The sequence below is a fragment of the Lycium barbarum genome, chromosome 3, assembly GCF_019175385.1.
Source record: "Lycium barbarum isolate Lr01 chromosome 3, ASM1917538v2, whole genome shotgun sequence".
Lineage (NCBI taxonomy): Eukaryota > Viridiplantae > Streptophyta > Magnoliopsida > Solanales > Solanaceae > Lycium > Lycium barbarum.
Window position 1 is genome coordinate 123,850,714 of NC_083339.1, and position 16,732 is coordinate 123,867,445.

Consider the following 16,732-nt stretch of genomic DNA (forward strand, 5'->3'; position numbering starts at 1 on the left):
ACATTTGAGAAGTCCCTTTTTGTGGTGATGTCATATAAAAAGGTCTATTTGCAAATATAAACATATGAAGGAGAAGTTCCTTTTTGTAGAACATTTGCTTTAAGTATTGGAAATCCGATCACTTAATGGTTAAAAGCATGGGGTTGGAAATACTGAACATATGTGATAGATGTAGTTATTGATGTGCTCTTCTTACTTCCCCTCTACCTTGTCACTGAGATGTTAAAAACAATTAAATGAATCTATTTACCATAAGCTTTCTGGTCTCCTTTTAGTTGAGGTCAAACATTTTAAAAGTCTTCTGGTTTTGGTCAATTTTATTTTAACTAATTAGCTTTCTAAAAGAAATCAATGCCTGTATTGGTGCTTTATTCATATTTATTGCTTATGACAAATTCCACTATATTTTTGTAGTACCCGTTTCTCCGAAAACAGAATCTGTAGATTCTCAGAAAAATGGTTGGCTAGACAACACTAATAAAAAGGGGTTTCCCCACCCTGAAGAAGCCACTATATCAGGTTCCACTGAATTGAGAAACGAGCACGGTGGAGTAAGTATAACAACTAACACAAAAATATAACTTACATGGGAGTGAATCCCAACTTATTTTTTATGTGTTATCAGTTTTTATCAACTTATTCCACACTTTGGAGCCTAACAAGTCTTGAATACACACTGTCAGGCTCCGCCATTAGGGTTGAATGGCTACCTTTCTCCACAAGCTTACCTTTGTCCATAACAACTATAGTATCTGAATTTATTACCGTGGAAAGCCTGTGTGCTACTGTTATCTGAGTCACTTTTGTGCCTCCATAGTTGTTCAGCTTCATTGATTCCAATGCACTTACAACAGCTCTTTCAGACTCGGTATCTAAGGCACTTGTTGCTTCATCCAACAGCTCTATTGCTGGTTTTTTTAGCAAGGCCCTTGCTATGGCTATGCGTTGCTTTTGTCCTCCAGAAAGTTGAGAGCCCTTTTCCCCCAGAACAGTATCATATCCATTGGCTAAGTTACTTATAAACTCATGTATGTTTGCTTCCCTTGACACTTCCATTATTTCAGCTTCAGATGCTTTTTCATTTCCGTAGCGGATATTGTCCCTAATTGTGCACCTAAACGGAAGTGGCTCCTGTTGCACCAGTCCAATCTGTGCCCTTAACTTCCTAAGATTATAATCTCTGATATCTTTGCTATCAATCAGAACCTTTCCCTCAATCACATCATAGAATCTCAGCAACAGCGCCAAGATTGAAGATTTTCCTGCTCCACTAGGCCCCACAATCGCCATCTTCAATCCAGCTTCAATTTGCAGGCTGAAATTGTTTAGCACCATCACTTCTGGCCTTGATGGATAATTAAATTGGACATTCTGGAACTGAATTTCCCCTTTGATGCTTTCAGATGATGCATTTTCTGGCATGTCTGGTACAATTTCTGTGCACCGATCAAGGCTCTGGAACACAGGTTTTAGAACACCGATGGCTGATAAAACAGTGGGTATCAGTGTCCATAGTTCTGTGATTGAGGGTACTGTTAGGGAAAATATCTGGTATGACCTTATGCCATCTTCAAAGCTGGATTGGTTCTTGTCAACCAGAACTGCTGTGTACCATAAGGCCACTGCATGAGCAATGTTCCATAAGCAGAGAGAGATGCCTTGTATGATTCTATACTTGATGCTTTCTGTCCTCCCTTTCCTCAATGGTCTCTTTAAACACAGTTTGTCCTTCTCAAGTATCTGTGCTTCGTGGCAGAAAGCTGCAACAGTCTTTATATTCATAGCAGATTCAGAAGCTAGGGAAACAAGTTCTGAATGTGCTACACTGCTATCGCTAAAGAAACCTTTAGCTGACTTTGCTTGAACCAGCCCACCTATGAAATGACATGGCATCACAGCCCAGGCTACCAGACCCATTCTCCAGTTAACTATCATGCTCACAGTTGTTGCGATCACTATGGAGGAGACGCACTGGACAATGACAGACATGCGATCAGCTATTATGGTCTTGACTGTGGATGTTTCATTGACTATCCTGGAGGTAACTGACCCAATACTGTTTGCAGGCTTTTCAAACCAAGCTAGTTCGTTTCGTAGGATGGCTGCAAACAGTTTTTGGAATGTCATAAGAAGTTGAAAAAAAGGAGGAAGCGAAAAGAACGTACCAGTGTACAAAGCTCGCCTGAGGTTCATCATGGCCTTCTCTCCAGCTACTCCAAATAAGTAATGTTGTAGAGTGTGGGCAAACAAAGAAAGCAGTCCTATTGAGGTAAAGATTGCTGCATACCGAGCTACTTTATCCTTTGAATCAGGATTATAATATGCCACTCCTATGGTAATGGATGTAGAATCCAAAAACAGGTTTCTCGAGTCCTGCAAAAGCTGCTGCAAAAGAGCCAATAGCAGTCTTTATGAGCTCGCTCTTATTCAAGCCAAACCAGATTCTGAAGAATATATGTGTTTCCTTTTTTCCTTTCTGCTTCCTTTCATAAGGTTGCTTAAGCTCTTCATGAGGCTGCTGATGGTCCTGAGGCACATCGTCTTGTTGGATTAATTCAGTTTTCTCATCGGTCGCTTTAATCCTGTCAATTATAATGTATTTCATTTTGAATCAATCAATTACTTATTTTAATTTGTATCTTATAATGGGAAGTATGCCGTTGAGTTGCATCTGACCTGGTTTGACAATCTTGGCTGATGTTCTGCATGTTGACCAAGGCACTGCAGAACTCACTGGTATCTAATAGGTTCTGATGGGTTCCTGTCTCTGCAACTATTCCATTCTGAACAACAGCTATTATATCTAAACCAACGATAGTTGACATTCTGTGTGCAATTAAGATGACTGTTCTTCCTTGCATTGCTGTGTCAAGTGCTTCTTGAATTTGTTTCTCTGATTCTGTATCAAGAGCGCTGGTGGCCTCATCAAGCAAAAGAATTGGAGGGTTCTTTAATATTGCTCTTGCTATTGCAATTACCTGTTTCTGTCCACCTGATAACTGAAGACCCCTTTGCCCTACCTAGAGTGCGAATATATGACATGAAAGCTAAACCATCAAGTCTTAGTTTTCATGAAACTTCTGCTTAAGAAATCAAAACATTGTTCTGAATGTACCTAAAAATCCTGCTTCACAGTGATTTTTCATGACTTATGCCAGAGTGAAGGATATATGTGAAAGGTGTATATGTATTATACATTAATGTAGCAGCTTTTGCAGCCCCTCTGTGCATAGTATTTTTATTTTATTGTGCATATTTTTGCCGTCTTTTTCCAACCTTTTTTGGCTTAGTGACAGTGATTTTTTTTGATATTCTTACTGTGTTAGCTTGTACTTTCTACAGCCATTGTATGTGAGAGAGAAAAAGAAGCTTTGCTCATGTACTTCTTACAGGATACTGTTCAAGTAGCCTCCACCTCAAGCGTACTCTGAATTATTTTATATTGCAATTAGTTTCCGAAGGTATTATTTGTTAATATTCTAGATGTTTTAGTATCTTCATCATTTTGTTAGGTTTAAGTAGGTTCTTTGATGACAAGCGTCAGAGTTGCTGGATTATTAAGGCATATTGTTCAAATAGCCTCCCATATCAGCAAATTACCAGCTCACTGCTGTTGTTGTTATCATTATTGTTGTTGTTGTTATTCATAATTGAATAACTTCTGAGAATAATTCTAAGGGTGTTGCTTATATAAAAAACATTCTTTTATTTACCTTTACTTTCCCACTAAAGTGTAACCTCGAATCTATTTAACAGTTCATTAGGTGTTGGTTACTCCAACTAATGAAACTTGGTTTAATTAGTTATTGGGTGTTCAACTAATTGTGGGTTCACTTAGGAAAGACTTTGAGCTACGATAGTATAAAAAGTAATACAATTATACTTGAAGTATTGGATAAAAGAGGCCAGCTGCCAGATCTCATGAAGTCTCAGATGAAATTTTGCTACATTAGTACTGGGAAGTTATAATTTCTTTTATATCAGAAGTGCAGGTTGGGTGCATTCCTAATTGCCAATACTTTTGTTTAGTTTAGTTTCATTTTGAATCTTAGATGTTTCAGAAAAAGAATTGGCTGTTTGGTGATCCACAGTTTCTGAAACTCCTCAACTTTAACTCCTTAGAAGATCTAGTGGCTATGAACAAGCATGTAAGTTCAAGCCGAGTGTTACTTTCTTCAACAATATGTCCTTTCAGCATGACTTTGACCACATTATATGCAAAAAAATGAAAACTTTATTAATTTTTGCTATTGAACCTCTCGAATTCAACACCACAAAACTGTGGAGTAGCTATATTTCTTCTTTCTAGAATCAACCTAAGTCAGATTTCCTTCGGAACATAGAATACTTTTCATGTGTCTGAGGGATATTGGTCTGACCTCTGTTAGATATTGATCTGGGAGCTGTTGTATAAAAGAATGCGCATTTTCCAAGGATGATGCTCTTTCAATTTCCCGATCATCTACATCCATTTTTCCTATCTTGATGTTGTCCTTAATGCTGCCAGCGAATAGTGGTGGCTCCTGGGAAACTAATCCTATATTTCTCCTGAGAAACTTTAAATCAAGATCCTTGATGTTATGGTTGTCAAGGAGAATGTCACCTGAGGGGTTTCATACTGAGTTAGTGTTCTGACATTCATATATAATGCAGGCAACTTTATTTGACTATGCAGATTATGTATATTAAGAAGCTTTTAGACATTTACATATGAAAACTTTCTTTTATATTTTGTCAATGCCCTTGCAAGTTCAGCATGTAAGAGTTGAAAGTACTAATTAGTAGCGGAAGGATGCCGAACCTCTCTTTGGATCATAAAATCTCATCATTAGTGAGATGATGGTGCTTTTACCACAACCGCTACTTCCCACAAGTGCCACTGCTTTTCCTGCTGGAATTGACAATGAAAACCCTTGAAGAACCATCTTTTCGGGCTGTGATGGGTAAACAAAGTGTATATCTTTTACACTAAAATTGCCATTAACCACATCCAGTGTCTCCCCTCTCGAGTCAGCACTGATTGTGGTTTTCTTTCGATCATCTGGAAGATTTCCTTTCCTGCAGCTTTTGCTTGATTGAAGATTTGCATATCTGGTGCAGCATATGTAAGTGAACTGAAATTAAAAGAAAGATGATGAAACCATCTTTTTTTGAAAGTCTATACTTCGATATCTTCTTCCTCTTCTTCATAACATGGTAGATTATGTTGTGAAATATAATATTTTGGCTCTTACATTGCACCGAAGAGAATGCTCATAACTGCAGCTATGACATCTCCACCACTTGATCTCCTGGCTGAGACAACAACAGCTCCCACCCACACAATAAGAGCCCATGAACTGAAAGTTACAGTCTGGAACATGCCTGTTCCAAGACCCTTTATAAATGCTTCTTTCTTGCTTAGATTCGTCTGTCTTTCAATGCAGTCTAAGAATGACTTGATTGATAAAGTCTCTCCAACAAAAGCAAAAACTGTTTTGATTTGAGAGATTGTCTGTCACGGAGGAGCAGAAATGCAGTATGAATAGTCTACAATTTGATAACATGTTGTCACCAAACAAATGGATAAGCTTATTACCTCTTCTACCATTGATGTGGCTTGTGACAGGTAAGACATTTTCATGGTTGCAATTGCACTCATTTCCTTTGTATAACTGGCGCCAATTAGTAAGATTAGTGGGACGACAAGTAAGGATAGGAGTGACACTTCCTAGCTGGATATGAATGCAATCGGGACTCCGCAAAAGAAAGCTGAAATGCATGACATAAAATGTCCCAACTGTCAAGATGTTAGCTATAACTGAATCGTTGCTATTTTGAATGTTAATATTTGATTGTATTAGAGATTTGGAGACATCAGATGTCTGATTCTATGATGAGATTTTTGTGACCTGGTCTTTCCAACTGCCAGTAGAAAGGTCAGCGGAGCATGTTTGACCTAGGCTTGAAACCCGGTGAACTAGCTGTGTCTTTGATATACTTATGCTTGCAGAGATGCACATATGGGCACATTAAGATTAAAAGATGAGACTGGGCCATAAATAGGTGAGCACGAGCATTGTACCTTCTCCCCAATCATATCCTGTATGAGTGACATGTGGCTGCTTATTCCAATGATTATTTTCCCACTAGTTAAATCCGTACAAACGCCCCAATCTCCTGTTTGAGAATAGCACTCAGAAATTCCAGTCTTAAACGTGCTACTTATCTTTGACTAGCATACATCCAGCATCCTATCTCTGCATCATACATTAACTTCGTTACTTTAGCATACTTCAGTTTCTATATTTTTAATGCCGTAAAATATATTTGGTTCATGTCGGTTTAATAAGAAATTATTGACCTTTTCCTTGCTCTTTTATGTTTTTTTGTTTAATAGCCTGCTGTTATCAGTTGTGTTTGTGCATGTGTGTGAGCTTGACAAAGAGCTGTTCTGAGCCTTGCTAGTAGAAATATCAGTGACTGGAAGGAAGTTACCTAGTATTCCAGCAGGGAAGGTGGCAAATGCCATATACCAGACAAATGGAATGACCTGCAATAAAGCACGGGAAAAAAAGCTCAAGAACCTTCCTGAAGCTAACAGTCTAATTATGATATCGAGATGAAGCAAGGGTCAGAACAATGGGCAGAGTTAGAGGGGCAGAGGGGGTTCATCCGTTCCCCCTTCGCGAAAAAATTTACACGGTGTATAGAAGATCAATTTTTTTTTATTGTATATATATATTAGACGTTGAATCTTCTTGGTTTCTTTGTTGTTTACTTTTGTTATTTTTGAATCCCCTTGATGAAATCTTGCCTCCATCACTTGTCAGAACGTACCTTTTTCAGGGCATTGACCATCGCAGCAGTGTCATTTGTTTCCAAATGCGTCAAGGGCTTTGCCTAGCAGCATATAGCCAACAGGTTGGGCAAAGCCGTGGACGATGGAGCCCAATGTCCCCAGAGTCATTAGTGTCCAGTCCACTGCATCTGCTCGGCTCAGTAGTTTGTGGAACGGCAGAGTATACTCCTTGCTCTTGTCTCTCTTCTCATATTCATTGTGATTTGCTTGTTTACTTTGAGGTTCCATTTTTCCTGCCATGCAGACTTACTAATTAACCTATATTTATATGCATGTGTTGTTTAGGTCATACAAACATCTCGTTAGTCACGCCTGAAAGGAATAGTAAGAAATTGACATGAAAAATATAATCCATTATGATATAGCATAAGTATTTTGGCAGGCATGGCAATGCCAGTCTGCTGCCATCAAATGAGGGATTGCTAGAGAACAAGGTAACAAATAAACTAGTTAACTAGTAAGTACATATATGGGAATAAATATGGGATCTGACGTCGACAGTGGATTTGGCATACGGGCAGGCATCCAGGGCGGATTTACCGTTGGCCAGTAGCATTGTTCCATACCCCTAAAGAAATTCACTTATTATGTACTATAAATAATTTTTTCAAAACTCAGTAAGCAGAAAATATTATAGTCCAGTAACTCATAAACTTAAAATTCTGAATCCGTCGTGTATCTAGTCTGGTAAGAAACGAGTGAGAATTATAAAGTTAATGATTGCGTCATTTTCCTTGATCAATAGCTTACTCTCTTAAATCTCTTTACACGGCTGAAAAATCTAAGCATCTAGTGCCTACCTTGTAACTTTAAGTGCTACATTCCTCGTGTTCAACGTTAACTTCAATGAATTATTATCGGACTTCAAATCAGTTAACAGAATTCTTAAATTTGTGGTCTTGTTTACAAATGACTGTGACATTCTTTGATTGCCGGAGACAGAAAATGGAGAATATCCACATATAAGACACCATCCGAGCACTGGAGTATCTTATTAGACTCGGTCATGATTTTGCTTCAGTTTTTGTGTTGGTTTTGGATTTAACCTATATACACTAATCTGTAGACCGCAGAGAATATTTACACCATGTTATGGACTAGATAATTATTTTCTAGACGACCCGATAATGTAAAAACTCTTTTATACTATCATATATAATAGTTAAACTCATCTCATTTTAGGATCCTCCTGTAGCTCCTCGGTAATAGAAGTGTTTAAATCAATACACATAAGTCAGAAAATGAAGCATATACAAGACGGTGTAAAAAAAAAACACCGTCAGATGGAGGCGGCTTTTGGATGAAGCCTCTAAAGCCTAGACTTTAGGCCCCTCATTTTTCATCAATATAGGTTTTTTTTTTCTTTGGGAAAATTATAAAGTATTTTGAGTACTTTTTGTCATTAACAGGAAATAGTTAATTAATTGACAAAAAATACGACCCCTAAATCAGTAAGTAACGTATAGTATATAAATACTCAATTTATATTTAATATATTGACGAAAAAGAAAGCCCCCCATTGGTGTTTGTACAATACTCAACCTACTTTTAACCTAGCTTTCTCTAAATTTTAGTATACTTCAACGCTTTCATATTCTTCTTTGTTTCTTCAACAGAGTCTTGATCATATTGCGACCAAAGACAAGAGCTACAATGTGTGAATTTGCTACTTTTGTTTTTTCTCGGTCACCGAATAGTACAAGAGGTATATTGAAGCACCAAATAAGTATTCTCAAATCAAGTTGATAACTTGTTGAATCGGGTTATATTATTTCAATTTTCTTAGTATTGTTTTCATTTAAAATTTGCTTTTCTTTAATATTTTACTATGTAATATATATTGTCTCTTTAACTATTTGTTAGAATATAAAACATGTCAACTAGAAAATATGAATTCAATTGTTCAAAACTCAAAAGAGAAGTACTGCATCTTTGATACAATCTCAAAAAGGAGCTCTTGAAGAAGTTAGTGAGATATCTGACATAGATCCGGTAGACTTCAAAAGAAAAAATAAATACTCGTATGATTTTTTTTCCTGTTCTCATTTTTGTGATAAAAAAATCAAAATCCCTCATTAAAGTTCGGCTTTAGATCCAACAGTATTGTGCCGCCCTGTCAGACGCTATATGCGTATAACTTAAATGTTTTGCTTAATTGAAAATGCCGAACTCGTTGGACTAAGCATCAAAAGGAACCGGCAGGTATGATTTCTTCCCAAATCCTTAGGGAATTATTGTATTTATTTTTATTTTTGCACCTTTATGTTCTGGGTTTTGTTTGCTTCATAAAATAAGTTAGTACGTGACATGGACCCGGACCCGACCAGCATATGCGGAGACTGAGACTTGTTGCGTTTCCACGATCACTTAGATACAACAGCCCACAATAAAACTTACCTGACCTAACCAAATTATACTAATTATGAGTGAAAATATATAGTAGTAGACTAGTAGTTAATTCTAAAACACATACTATTATGTATTCACTGAATTTTGGGGTGGACGTTCGGTTCTTCGGTTTGGTTTTATTGAACTTCGGTTTGGCTATTTCGGTTTCGATTTTTTGAAGATGGACACCGAACACCGAACCAAACTAGTTCGGTTTGGTTCTTTCGGTTTCGATTTTTTGAAGTTTGGTTCGGTTCGGTTCGGTTTCGGTTTCGATTTTTTCAATTCGATTTTTTTGATATGATATTAGAAGCGATTCCATTTACACTAATTCATATTCTCAAAAGCAACAAAACATAAAACTGACAAGTTAAAATCAATATCAAACAAATAGGATACACAAGAATAGAAAACCATAACAATAATATATGATTAATAGGTGTTATATACATACAGTAAGAATAATTAAGAAAACACATAAAGGACATACATTAATCCTAAAGACACATCCTAGTCACATTTCTTTGTTAAAGATAATTGATTTTCTCAATTGAAGTGAAAAATTAGGGATACAAAAGCAAAAGAGGGCTTATTACAATTGGGTTTTTTTTTGCTTAAACTTAATGGGCGTGGACTATTTTAATTTTTTTGGGTAATGTATTAAATTTCGGTTTAAATTTCGGTTCTTCGGTTCGGTTTCGTCAAAGTTCAGTTCGACTATTTCAGTTTCGGTTTCGGTTTCTTGAAATTTGGTTCGGTTCGATTTTTCGGTTTTCGATATTTATGTCTAGCCCTAACTGAATTAGTATAAATTTTATTGCGGATAAGCTTTTTCACTAGAGCCCCACTACAAGTATGTTCTCTCTCTTTTTTCCTTCTTTTGCTACACTAGCAGACTGCGGATTACATTTTTCAGGCTTTGGCAAAGTTTGGCAAATGCAGACATTTTGGGTGTGTTTGGTATGAAGGAAAATGTTTTTATGAAAAATAGTGATTCTTTTATCTATTTTTGTTGTTTGGTAAGTATGCAAAAGTAGCGGCTGCAGGTTCCTTGTCATAAAAAAATATATATATATTAATTTAAAAATGAAAATACTATGGGGTGGCGGGAGGTGGGGGTGGTCAAGAGGTGGGGATCGGGGGTTGAGGGGGAGATGAAATAATGAATTTGAAATGCCACTTATAAAACTGTTTTCCCTACTCCAAGGAAGTCATTTTCCCGTTATTTAAGAAACTTATTTTCTTAGATAAAAATATTTTGAAAATAATTTGATTAACCAAACGTGAAAAAAATTGAAAACATTAAGGAAACACAAAATATAAAGATGAGCATAATCTATTTTCATTGTGTTTTTCTTCTAATTTTTTGAGCAGGTTAGAATTTCATGCAGGTACAATAATTAATTCCACATAAATAAAAACAGAACATGTAGAAACCTATAGCAGTGCTATGCGGGTAAAAGTCACATAACCTCTTTTCAACCCCACTAATTAAAGAATAGTAGTTACTACTATCATAGGATTTCACAGGAAGTGATATTAGATCTTTAACTCAACCTAAAAGTTAGCCAAAATGTGAAAATAGTTAAAAATTAATATAAAGGGATAGCTTTTCATCCCCTCCACCGATGTGGGGCTACAAACGCCCAGAACAATTAAGTCTGTCAACTAGAGCGTAGACAAGATAATATAAGAACAATTAAGTCTGTCAACTAGAGCATAGACAAGATAATATAAGATCCAAACATTGGGTAAAATAAGAATTAGACGAGTCTAATTTTAATATAAGAAATGAACTTTGAGCCTAACTCAAAAACTATCCTAGTGGTGAAGGCTGTCCAAAATCATATAAAAAGTCAAATTCTCAACCAAAATATTCTCATAAAGTTCCACAAATATAATTTGAAACTCGTTACTCCGTATTTTCTAAAACCAAAGCCAAAAATAATGAGTAGGCGCTATTTCTCTGTCCTACGCCCCATTCTAATACGAATGGACGAAATTTCCATGCATTGAAAGCATAGGTTTTGGCAGCTGGTATTTGCAAGAAACTAATTTATTGCTATTTCAACAACCAACTACTCATATTGCCTCCCGTTCAGAATAAATGTCCACTCAACCTTCTTCACATTTCTTAAGAAAATATTAACTTTAAAAAAAAAAAAAAACTAAACTATCTTTAATTAATAAGACTCTTGCTTATTTATTGTCTGAAATAAATATGGGCAAATTTGAAAATTAAAGTCAATTCCTTCTTGATTTTGTAAGTGAATAGTATTTTGGACTAAAATAGAAAGGCTAAATGAACGCAATTGGAGGGAGTATTAATTTTTGAATTTATTTTCCATTTTTGGGGGTGGGGGATTGGGGTGGGGTGGAAGAGTGTGGTCAGGGAATTGCCTTATCGGGATCAGACGCCCCTTTTGGGCAAAAATCCCTAATTTAATTTCTGACCACATGGGGGATGGGACTTTAAGGATGAGACAAATAAGAGAACGCCTTTCACATAGCAATGTGTCAATGAAAGAAATAATAGAAGGATACGTCATGTGAATCTGACCAAATATGAAAAGGATACGTCCATGCGAATCTGACCTTCATTTAGAAAAAAATATATTCCTCATTTCCCACTTTTGTTGTCTTATAAAGATAACTTTGAGAACCACTTGAGCAAATTAATAATAGAAGTATGATATTGTACTTAGATGATAAATCCTACTAGGATTTTTGAAAATAATATGATGGTGTTTGTTATATTACAGTATGATTTAGAATACTACCCACCAGGGGCGGAGCCAGCATATGTCTAGGGGGTTCATTCGAACCCTCTCGGCAAAAAATTACAGTGTATTTCAAAATACTTCTCCCTGAATTCTTCGTATATTTACCTTTTAGAATTTTTGAACCCCTGGATGAAAATCCTGGTTCCGCCACTGCTACCCACTAATTAGATTTTCACTGCATAATGCTAAATGCATCAAAATAACTAAATCTGACTATCAAAAATGACTTATGATAGCCAATTCGGGGGAAAAGAGTGAACGTTTGTACCTAGAGAGACAGTACGACTATATGTGAATTTTTTGGTTATAAATTGTACTCCATCCGTCCCATTATTTTATATGAGGGTCTTTGACTAGGCACGAACTTTAAAAAGTAAAAGAAGACTTTTGAATTTTGTGGTCTAAGGGCTCGTTTGGCCATGAAATTTATTCACTTTTTTTCAAAAGATTATTTCACTTTATTTGAAAATCAGCGTTTGACCATGAAAATTCCAAATACCAGAATTTGGAAAACAACTAAAACCTTATTTTCACTTTCAATACATTCAAACAACCAAATATTCTTTGCAAAACTTATAACGAAACACAACTCTATCTTCAATTCCAACTCCAAAATTCCAAATAAAGTAAAAAATATTTGATTTTCATGACCAAACGCCTACTAAAATAAGCCAAAGAAATTTTTGTAGTCAGAAATCATTTCATTAAAGGTAAAAAGGTAAAATTAAATTAATTATTTACTAAATATAAAAATGTATCATTTCTTTTTAGGACTGACTAAAAAGAAAATAGTGTCTTATAAATTAGGACAAGAGAGTACCAAAAAACAAAGACGTCTCTGGTGACTTAATATATATGTCCAATTAATTGATCAATATTGACGATGAAATATTGGACATTTTCAACGAGCCTAACAAAACATAATAGCAAGTGGCATTAACATTGACCAACTTTGATAACGAAATGTGAGTGCATTCGATGGTGAAACTTTGGATTTTGAGTTTACATTTTTATCCCATCATAATATAGAGAGCGACATGTAGATAAGGACCGAAATTTATCACATATTATACATTTTTTTGTGTAAACATGGCTTGCACTTCTCGTAGAGATTTGCTCTCATGTTAGAGATATCGCAATAATAATTTATTGGAAGTTATTGTGAGATAATATTTGCCGTGATCATTCTCATTCCTTGAATAGGTTAATATACAGCATGTACAACATAATTGTAGGCTATAAATTAGGAACTAATTTGACTAATTAATTCTAACATACGCTATCCTAAAATAGAAGATTACAAAATATATTTGATTAAATATTTACATAATCTAACACACCCTCGCAGTCGAAGCGGGAGGTTTACGAACGGTTAGACTGTCCCGAAAATCATCAAATAGTACGCGCAGAAGACCTTTGGTGAAGATGTTGGCAATCTGATAACGGGACGGAACATGTAGGACACGAATCTCTCCACGTCTAACCTTTTCACGAACAAAGCGAATGTCCATTTCAATATGCTTGGTACATTGATGTTGTACCGGATTTCCAGACAAGTAAATGACACTCACATTGTCATAATAGACCAAAGTTGCTTTACGAATGGGACAATTGAGTTCAAGCAACAGATTACGAATCCAACAAGATTCAGAGACAACATTAGCAACCCCTCTGTACTCAGCTTCAGCACTAGACTTAGACAGAGTAGGTTGGCGCTTGGAAGACCAAGAAATCAAGTTATCCCCAAAATATACACAATAACCCGATGTGGAGCGTCGAGTGTCTGGACATCCACCCCAATCAGCATTTGTATATGAAAGTAGTGACTGTAGAGAGGTTTTGTATAAGTGTGTACCAAAGTTAATCGTACCTCGAATGTAACGCAAAATACGTTTTAATGCTTCCATATGCTCAACTTTGGGATCATGCATAAACAGGCAAACCTGTTAGACCGCGTATGATATGTCTGGCCGAGTAAATGTCAAGTATTGCAAAGCACCTGCCAGACGACGATATTTCGTAGGATCCTCATACGGGGCGCTCGAAGTAGCGTTGAGTTTGCCTTTTGTATCAACTGGAGTGGGGCAAGACTTACATTGTGACATGCCTGCCCTGTCAAGAATATCCTCTGCATAAGAACTCTGAGACATGAATAGGCTATTTTTGTCCCGGGAGACGGCAATCCCCAAAAAATAGCTCAACGGACCCAAATCTTTCATTGCAAATTTCGTAGCTAACTTGGACATAATACCTAGTCTGAGAGAGTCTGAAGATGCAGTTAGAATAATATCATCCACATATAACAAAATGTAAGCAGTATCCTTTCCACGACAATAAGTGAAGAGAGAGTTGTCAGATGTACTATGCGAGAAATCAATGGTTGCCACATATTCAGCAAAACGCTGATACCATGCCCGTGGTGCCTGTTTCAAGCCATAAAGAGACTTACGCAAGAGACAAACATGATCAGGACGAGCCGGATCCCGGAATCCCAGAGGCTGATACATATAGACGGTCTCATTCAAATTGTCATGTAAGAAAGCATTCTTTACATCAAGTTGGTGAATGGGCCAAAAGTGAGATAAAAAAATAGTAAGAACCACACGGATAGTTGCCGGCTTGACCACCGGACTGAAAGTCTCGTCACAATCAACACCTTCCCGTTGAGACCTGCCATCACCTACAAGACGGGCTTTATGCCTCTCAAAAGAACCATCAGATTTCTTTTTATGTCGAAAAATCCATAAAGACCGAATTATATTAGCATTTGGAGGACGAGGGACCAACTCCCAAGTCTTACTATCAATAAGAGCATTATATTCATCTTGCATAGCATTTTTCCAATTCGGGTCATTAAGTGCACCGACGGGATTCCGGGGAATAGGGGAGATGGAATTGTTGGTGGCACTTAAGGCTTGATTATGGTATTTCAAGTTCGGCTTAAATATCCTATGTTGACTACGTGTAGTCGTGCGAGGAACAGGTGGGGGGCTGGCTGAGAGGGGGTTGCTGCCGTCGTGGGGGGCTGGCAGCGAGGGAGGCGGAGGGGCTGGCAGTGGCGTGACTGCCGGCTGGACAGACGACAATGGAGGAGAGGAGATGGGTGGACTCGGGTGTTGGGTTGCAGGAGGCGGAGCAGCGACCTGGTCATGCAACAAATGTATTCTCAATGGGGAATTATCATCACCCAAAAACTCATATGAGGTAGAAGATGGACTATTTATTTGTGAAAATGGAAAGGAGTTTTCATCAAACCACACATGCCGAGCTATGATTATTTTTCGGCTCGATAAATCATAGCATTTGTACCCCCGATGATTAGAAGGATACCCCAGGAAAACACACAGAGTGGACCTAGATTGTAGCTTGTGAATTTGTGTGGACGGAAAGAGAGGAAAGCATAGACAACCAAAAACTCGAAGATGAGAGTAGGATGGATTCTTTTGATAAAGAATCTGAGTGGGTGTCTTATATGCTAAGATTTTAGAAGGGAGAATATTGTGTAGGTACGTTGCCATGGCCAAGGCGTGATGCCAATAGGAGGGGGGCATAGATGCATGGGCAAGGAGTGTACGAACAATATTATTTATGGATTTAATTTTCCGTTCCGCTTTACCATTTTGAGGTGAGGTGTGCGGGCAAGAAAATCGGAAAAGCACCCCGTTTTGTTCACAAAATTTATGAAAAGGACCATTATCAAATTCACGCCCATTGTCACATTGAAAAGTTTTCATTTCTTTTTCAAACTGAGTGCGAATGAAAATCCGAAAAGACAAGAAACAAGCATAAACTTGGGACTTTGTTTTGATGGGAAAAGTCCAAAGAAAATTAGTATAATTGTCAAGAAACAAAACATAATATCTGTGACCAGAAGAGCTAAGAACAGGTGAAGTCCATAAATCACTGTGAACAATGTCAAAAGGCATAGTAGTAGTTGAAAGAGAGTCATAAAAAGGAATTTTAATTAATTTCCCCAAAGGGCAAGAAAGACAAACATTGTTTCGAGCCTTATTACATTCAATCAAATTACTACTACGTAAAGAACTAAGAATTACATCCCCGGGATGACCTAAACGGGAGTGCCAAATATGAGGAGAGATGGCGGTAAAAGCAGATGGTGCGGAAGGCGAGATGGCTCGATAATTTTTGAAGAATGGATAAAGATCACCCGAACTTTCACATCTCATGAGTTTTCTCCCCGTCCATAAATCCTTCACAGAAAATCCAAAAGGATGAAATTCAACAGAAACCATATTATCGATAGTAAATTTACGAACGGAAATAAGGTTTTTGATGAGTTTAGGTGCATGTAAAACATTTTTCAGGTTTAAGGAGGGGTTTACTTGAAGGGATGTATGACCATAACCACGAATCGGAATCATGTTACCATTACCAACAACAATGCCATTATTTTTGCTCAATTGATAGTAAGACGAAAGAGTACCTTGGGAGTTAGTCATGTGAGATGTGGCTCCGGTGTCCATGTACCAATTGTTGTCATCGGGCGGATTCAAAGACATTGTGTGCATAGCCTGCTCAATATCCGTGGGTGCATACCTACCATGTGATGATGGGGCTGCCGAGTAGAACGACTGTGGAGGACGAGCACGAAGAACTCCCTGCTGCGTTGGGGCTGGGCGTGACTGCTGCCAGCCGCGTGGCTGCTGCCAACCCGCGGTAGGGTACGAACACGATGGGGTGGCCCACGGCTGTGGCCCCC

The 16,732-nt window shown here is 37.3% G+C and overlaps 1 pseudogene; it reads right to left on the reverse strand.

Annotated features, from left to right (window-relative positions):
* Positions 1-530: 530 nt before the first annotated feature.
* LOC132631263 (ABC transporter B family member 19-like) lies at positions 531-7,069 on the reverse strand (annotated as a pseudogene).
* Between the last annotated feature and the right edge of the window lie 9,663 nt (positions 7,070-16,732).